We start from the raw sequence: 7,459 nt of genomic DNA on the forward strand, positions 1-7,459 counted from the left end.
ATTGGTGGAGTACTTTGACTTCTGTTGTGCCCCGAGAGCAAGTAACTTGGGAGTTTTTCCAAACTGAGTTTCAGAAAAAGTATATCAGTCAGAGATTTGTTGATAAAAAACGGAAGGAATTTCTTGAGCTTAAGCAAGGTTCTATGTCAGTCACTGATTACGAGCGAAAATTTGTTAGACTTAGTAGATACGCTCGGGAATGTACTTCGTCTGAGGCTATCATGTGTAAACGCTTCGAGGATGGGCTGAATGAAGATATAAAAATGTTCGTTGGCATTCTTGATGTAATATCCTGATTTTGGGCCTAGTCGGAATAGTGGTTTCGTGACCACAAAATCCGAGATATAAATAATTATTTTATGATTATTTTAAGGTCTATGATATGATTGCATGATTGTGTGAAAATTTCGTGAAGAAATTTTATGCATAAAGTGCTTAATTTGAAATTTGGGACTAAATTGAATAAATTGCAAAACTTGTGTTCTAGAAGTATTTTGCATAAAATTGAATTAGATTATTAATTAGAGGTCCTTAAAGAGTAATTTTACCAATTTCTAAGTCTATGGACAAAAATTGGACATGGATGGAATTTTGGAAAGTTTAGTAGTAAGGGCATTTTGGTCATTTAGGGTAAAATGAATTAAAATACAAAATTAAAAGCCAATTTTGCTCATCTTCAACCCCATGGCCGAATATAGCAAGGAGAAACCATGGCTAGGGTTTTCAAGCTTCCAAGCTCGATTGTAAGTCCGTTCTAGCCTCGTTTTTAATGATTTTTACGTTTTTAGAGTCCCTAGCTCGATTTAGCTTATGCTAGCAATAATTTAACCTAGGGTTTATATTTGGAAAAATACCCATAGGTGAAATTTGTGTATTTTGGTGTTTTATGATAGAATATGAGGTTTTAAATTATGTTAGACAACTTGTGCTACTCGGTTTTAAGTGAAAACGAGCAAAAGGGCTTAATTGGTAAAAATACCTAATAGTCATAAGTACATGTTAGAGTGAGAATTTGATGTTGCCATAGAAGGAAAAATGATCAGCATGTCATAAAACATAAGAAAATAGGCTGAATTTTAATTTACGAGCTTTGGGGCAAAAGTGTAAATATGCAAAAGTTTAGGGCAAAATTGTAATTTTTCCAAAATATGATTTTGGGTCAATTTGAATAATGTGAGTCCTAATTAGACTATATTTGAAATGATAGAGCAAGGAAAACTGAAATTGGGCTAAAATGGGAAACTACCAAGTTGTGGACGAAATGGTAAAATAGCCATTTTCAGCATACGAGGTAAGTTCATGTGTAAATAATGTAGCATAATTGTTATTTTAAGTTGTTGATGTTAAATATATGATATGCTGATTTTATCATGAAATATATGCTTTGTGGTTATTTTGAATAAAATGCAAGATATGTGTATTATCTGTTAAATATAAAGTGCTACCGAGTATTGGTTTCGTATTTTACTAAGATGGCAAGGATATGTGTTCGAGGAAAATCCCGTTTGAACCTTAGGAATAGATTAGGATACAAGTGACATGTCACTAGGATGGTTGAGCATCCGAACTCGTTGAGTTGAGTCCGAGTTCACTTATGGATGCGAGCGTCGAACTCGTTGAGTTGAGTCCGAGTTCGTGAGATGTAACTAGGCATCCGAACTCGTTGAGTTGAGTCCGAGTTCACTTATGGATGCGAACGCCGAGCTCGTTGAGTTGAGTCCGAGTTCACTTATGGGCGGGTTACATGGTAGCTTGGCTACATATGTGGCACTTATGTGCAAGTTATCCATGTATCCAATTATATTCCGATGTGTTCAACGGGTAAAGTTCTACTCAAATGGAGGAATACTCAAGATGAAAGGGACGTATTGGTAAGTGTTGTGAAATGGATACTTTGAACAGGTATGTACTTAACCCTCGGGTTGAAAACTCGATATAACAACAATATGGTAAGATGATAAATAAAAGGTGATATGAATGTCTTGGTGATGATTATGCAAATGATGTTTTATGTTTGCTTATATGGTTATGTTACTTGCTATTTGCATGTGAGCTTACTAAGCATTTATGCTTACTCCTCCTTTTCATTCCTTGTAGTGTTGACAAGCCAGCTCGGAAATCGAAACGGTCGGAGGCACGCTCACACTATCCGTATACCATCTTGGCATAATGGCTTGTATATTTTGAGTATGGCATGTATAGCATTATAATCATTTTATATGTATGGTCTTATGATATGGTTATTGAGTGGTATGGAAATAGAAATGCTTGGTAATGATTAGCCATTGGAATGGCTAATCATGATCATATTTGGTATTATGTATGTCAAATTGCTAGCTAATCCATGGAAACCATGAAATAGGTAAAATTTACCATAAAATAGATTCAGACAGCAGCAGTGACGTGAGTTTAAAAAATCACTAAAAATAGTAAAAATGGAATTAAATAATGAATAAGTTATGGAATCGAAGTTTGATGAGTCTATTTTCATATGGAATAAGCGAAACAGGTATATGAGCTATATTTTATGAGATGTTTAAATTTTTGTGAAACAGGGCCAGAGAGATTTCTGGATCCCCTGTTCTGAATTTGGAAATTCACCATAAATTTTACAAAGAGAATTAGAAGTCATGCTTTATATGTACAGATTCCTTATTGAGTCTAGTTTTATTAGAGATAAACGGCATAGTCATTGAAGCTCTGTACAGGAGATATCTGATTCGTAATACACTGAGGTCAGAGTAGTTGAACCCTGAAACAGGGAGACTTTAACTAATAAACTGTACTAATTGGCCCAACCAAATATTCTAGAAAAAATTAGTAGATATATATATGAGTCTAGTTTCAGGAAAAATTACGAATTGGATTTGAGTTTCGTAACTCGAGATATGATTTTTAAAGCGACTGTGATGCAGTTAGCCAGCTTGTCTAGAAATTTTAAAATGAATTGTATGAGCTGTTTAATTAATGAATTAAGTCCGTTAACACCTCGTGTTCGACTCCGCAACGGTCTCGGAGTGCACGGGTGTTACATTTAGTGGTATCGAGTAGGTTTAGTCGGTTCTCGGACTAACCTAGCATGTGTAAAAGTTTAGCTATACATGCCAGCGATGCGTGATAGTGTGATGTCTTCCGACGCGATATAAGTCTTTGCCTTATTTAGACAGGTACTCTCCAACCGAAAGCTGTGCCGACCATGTTCAATGTTATGTGAAGATATTTGAGTAAAATTATGATTATGATAAGTCTCGGTTCAAAAAGTATGAATAAAAGTTTATGATACATATGTGATAATATGTGAGATGAAAGTTCATGTTGTGATAAATATCTATATTTGCTTAATGCTCATACGATGTATTGTATGTGGCTTACTTGATAAGATGAACGGAATAAATAGAAAGTAGTAGAGGTATGAATAAAGGTTATAATATTATGATATGAATGAAAATGTCCTTGTCTTGATTGGATGTCTAATGTTGATGAATGTTAATGGTATATAATTTTATGAGGTAAAGGATTATAATGTAGATATAGTTTTAGAATTTGTCAGCTAATGGTTTATGGATACTTTAGTCATAAGGAAATGTTAATGTAATACTAATGCATAACAATGTTAAATGAAATTGATGTAAGAATGAAGCAGCTAAATAATTAGCAGAAATAATGATAAATAATAGGGAAATTTAATTCATTGGAAAATTTATAATTGTAATTTTGCGTAATTGAATTTGTAATTAGTGCAATTTAGAATAGCAGATTAATAATCTAATAAAATTGAGCAATGGAAAATACCATTGTGGTTAAAGTAAAGATAGTTTAAAGATGGAGTTCAATTTAAATCATGCATAAATTATTGTAAATAAGTAGTATTTAAATGTAATAGATGTGGGTTAAATTTTCATTGAATTCTTTTATTTTAGTAGATTTAATCTTTAGGTGTTGTTGAATAAGATGGTTAAGAATACTAGATTTGTATACTCTAAATAAGTAGAGAATTGATATGTATTTATGTAAGATAAGCATAAATTGTTATGAAAATGCCGCTTGAACCTTGAATTAGTTAGGATACAATGAATATAAAGTTAGGATCCGAACTCGTTGATTAGTCCATTACATATGCGAACATGGAGTAGTCAGTTACTATGTTCGACGCTGATGTTGCATGTTAATAGTAAAGATTCGAATGGATTGAGTCTAGTCAAGGAAACTAGTTGGCATTGCATATGAAGAATCCCAACTCGTTAGCTAATGTAATGATGTATTCAATCCGTTTACTGGAAGCTGGCTAATATGTGCATGAATGGCTATTATCTGTAAATAATTATGATGTTTCTGGTTGTAAATGTATATCAATTGGAATAAAATAAAGTGTTATCTGTTATTTAGTATGTTATGAAATGGTATGTTGAACTGCGATTGAAACTCGTTGATAACTTCGATTAATCTTTAAATCATGTAAGATGTTATAAATGATATAATGCTTGAGGTAGTAATGCTAGAATTTGTATGAATTTGCTTGAGTTATGTTTGATAGCATGTGAGCTGTACAAGTATTTATGCTTCTCATGTTTGAGTGATCGTAAATATGTTGAACTGGTCATGATTCGGCTACTGCAATCTATAAGTAATTGGAATAATTGTAATTGATTATAATGGCATGTATATCATATGAAATCGTATATGTATAGTTTATGATAGGTTGATTAAAGTGGAGGAATTAAATGTCAGTTAATGATAAGATTAAATGGTAATCATGGATCATATTTGTTTAAATGTATGTCACTATTGTAAGCAAACATAAATATATTTCATAGATTAAATTGAGCAAGAAGATCTAACGAATTAAGTTAACAATAGTAAAAATAATGAAAATACTTAATATACATGAACCTTTAGATCATGATAGATAAACATAAGGATAGTATGATATATAAGAGATTTTAATTGTAAAAAATGGATCTGTACTATATTATAAATACTTAAATTTTAAAAGTTGAATGTTTGTCGATCCTCTATTAAGTCTACTTGATTAAGCATTACGAATTAACGTTTATTAGTAGATCCTTATATCTAGATTGTAATTTACAAGATACGAGCTATAGACTTAATCTAGAGCTTAACTAACTAAATTCAAGGAGTAAATCCCCATAAAGTGTGAGATTGTAAAGTAAATGGTCGTTACGCATCATTTCTCTCTAAGCATGGCTAAATATGCCTGTTAACTGTTAGAGTTAACGTGGATTTATGGATGCAAGAAGATTGATTCTTAGTCATAAGACTGACTAATATAGTGACTCTATTTTCGATCCTTAGTGTTTATAGTATTCCTATTTCACTTATCCATGGATTTGAAGATCTCAGGCTCTTGCATTTAGCCAATTTGTAATTAGGCCATGTTCTAAGTTGCAAAATGTTAATAAAAATATTTCACTAATGGAAATTGAATAATAGATTGTATTAAGATAAATTTCAATTAATCTGATTGAGTAGATTTTGCCAAAATATATTATTTAATTTAAGTCTATTTGTTAAAATTATTAAAGTACTTATTTTTATTGCCAATTATGTAGCATAAATTAAGTTTTTAATTTAATCATTAGTATTTGACTTTCGAATTACGCTGAACTATTTTGAATATACTCAGATTTGTTTCACGTATATTATAAATCATCTTTAAGATTAATGATTCTTACATCAACTTATTATTAAGTATTAATTAGTAATATTGATTCAAAGTCTAATCATTAATTGTTCTATTATTCTAAGTGAGGTAGATAACCATGCTAAAACTTATCACATAAACGTTATACACTACCTTTATTTCTTACCAATCTCTCTTGATTTGACAACCTGACACGAATTAAATTATGTAATGTATGGTAATAATCGTATCTCATTATGTTTGAACTTTAATTTATGTGATTTAATCTAAGTTTTGAGACTTATTGATCTAGTTCTAATACAGGTTGGTTTCAAACATTTAATTGATATGTTAAGTAAATTTCTATTAATGCGATTAATGTGTACTTTGTATTGAGTAGTGGTTCCTTTTTATATTCTAAGGAAGTATGGCTTTGAACTTATTAGTTAACTTTCTTAAGATTTGATCCTGAATTCGATTTCTATTGTGTTAATGCGTTAATCGTTCAATGAGATGATTTTGCTTATCATTAAGCTTATATCGAAGTGGTTGATAGTTGGTAGTTAAGTTTCTTGTAATCAAAATTTGTTCAACTGTTGATTTGACCTAAGTTTCTATTTTGGGTGTGTTCATGGTTAGTTAATCTTTCGCTTTATTATAACTTCATGTTTATTGATTCTCAGCATCCACTTATTTACTGAACTTATTCTTGTCTTGTAAATTTCCTGTTGTTAGAGTCCTATGGTGAGGTAAGTTAGCTTTTGGCAATTGATCTGTTGGTTTCTGACTATATGATGTTTAGTATCTTTCGATGTTATCGATATGCTTATTTCTAATTATTATTAGTTCAACATAGGTTACATTTTCAGAGGTATGAAATTTACATCGTGGTAAGGTTGATTGTCTTGTTCTCATAAGTGTGATTAACTGCTCATAGGTGGTTTAATTCATATAAGGGTTTATTTTAGTTGAAAATTGATTTATGTATTAAATGTTCTTTCTGTACTAAGCCTATGTGGATTCAGAAATAGTCAGATTTATCGAATTATTAATCAAGGCAAGTACTGGATAATCTTAGAACAGCTATGCATTTCAATGTCTGATTAACTCGATTAATAGCATTGAATCCCGAATTTGATGATTAACTTTTAAGTTTTCAGTCACTTAATGTTTGTTCATATTAACATACTTGCCATAGAATTCTCTTAAATTTCTAATCTCAAAGTTACTATATATCTCATGTCCTATAAAGCTCGCAACTCACGATTTACGTCATCATTCCCATTGTAGTTGAACTATGTAACTTTGTAAGAACCAGTGTATTTAGCATTAGGTATCTTGCTATACTTCGTATGTCATAAAATGATTTTAAAATTAGTGAAATATGCAGAATTATTCAATATTAGCTGAAAGATAATTTATAATAAATTAATTTGTAAATAATATTAAATTACTGTAAGAAGTTCAATCATTAGTTATATGTTCAAATTAATCAATTGGAATCATCAGAAATTAATATCTTAAAGTCATATTTGTTAAAAGTTATACCAAAGAATTTAGGATAGCTTCGTACAGCTACCTTAGAACAAACTATATATAAGAATTTAAAATTTTAGTAGCAAATTAGGTTAAACTATTTACGGAAAACAATAGATTGTAATGATGCATAATTATTGAAAGCTTGTACTTTGAAATAGATCCGTTATTTACTTTTTGATCTAGATTGTTAGTAAAATCTTTCTATTCCAGTTTATTATACTCATCTCTATTCGCTAGTATTATTCCATATTGACTTTTTGATTAACAATCTCTAATCAA

This window comes from Gossypium arboreum, chromosome 2 (assembly GCF_025698485.1).
Source record: "Gossypium arboreum isolate Shixiya-1 chromosome 2, ASM2569848v2, whole genome shotgun sequence".
Classification (NCBI taxonomy): Eukaryota; Viridiplantae; Streptophyta; class Magnoliopsida; order Malvales; family Malvaceae; genus Gossypium; species Gossypium arboreum.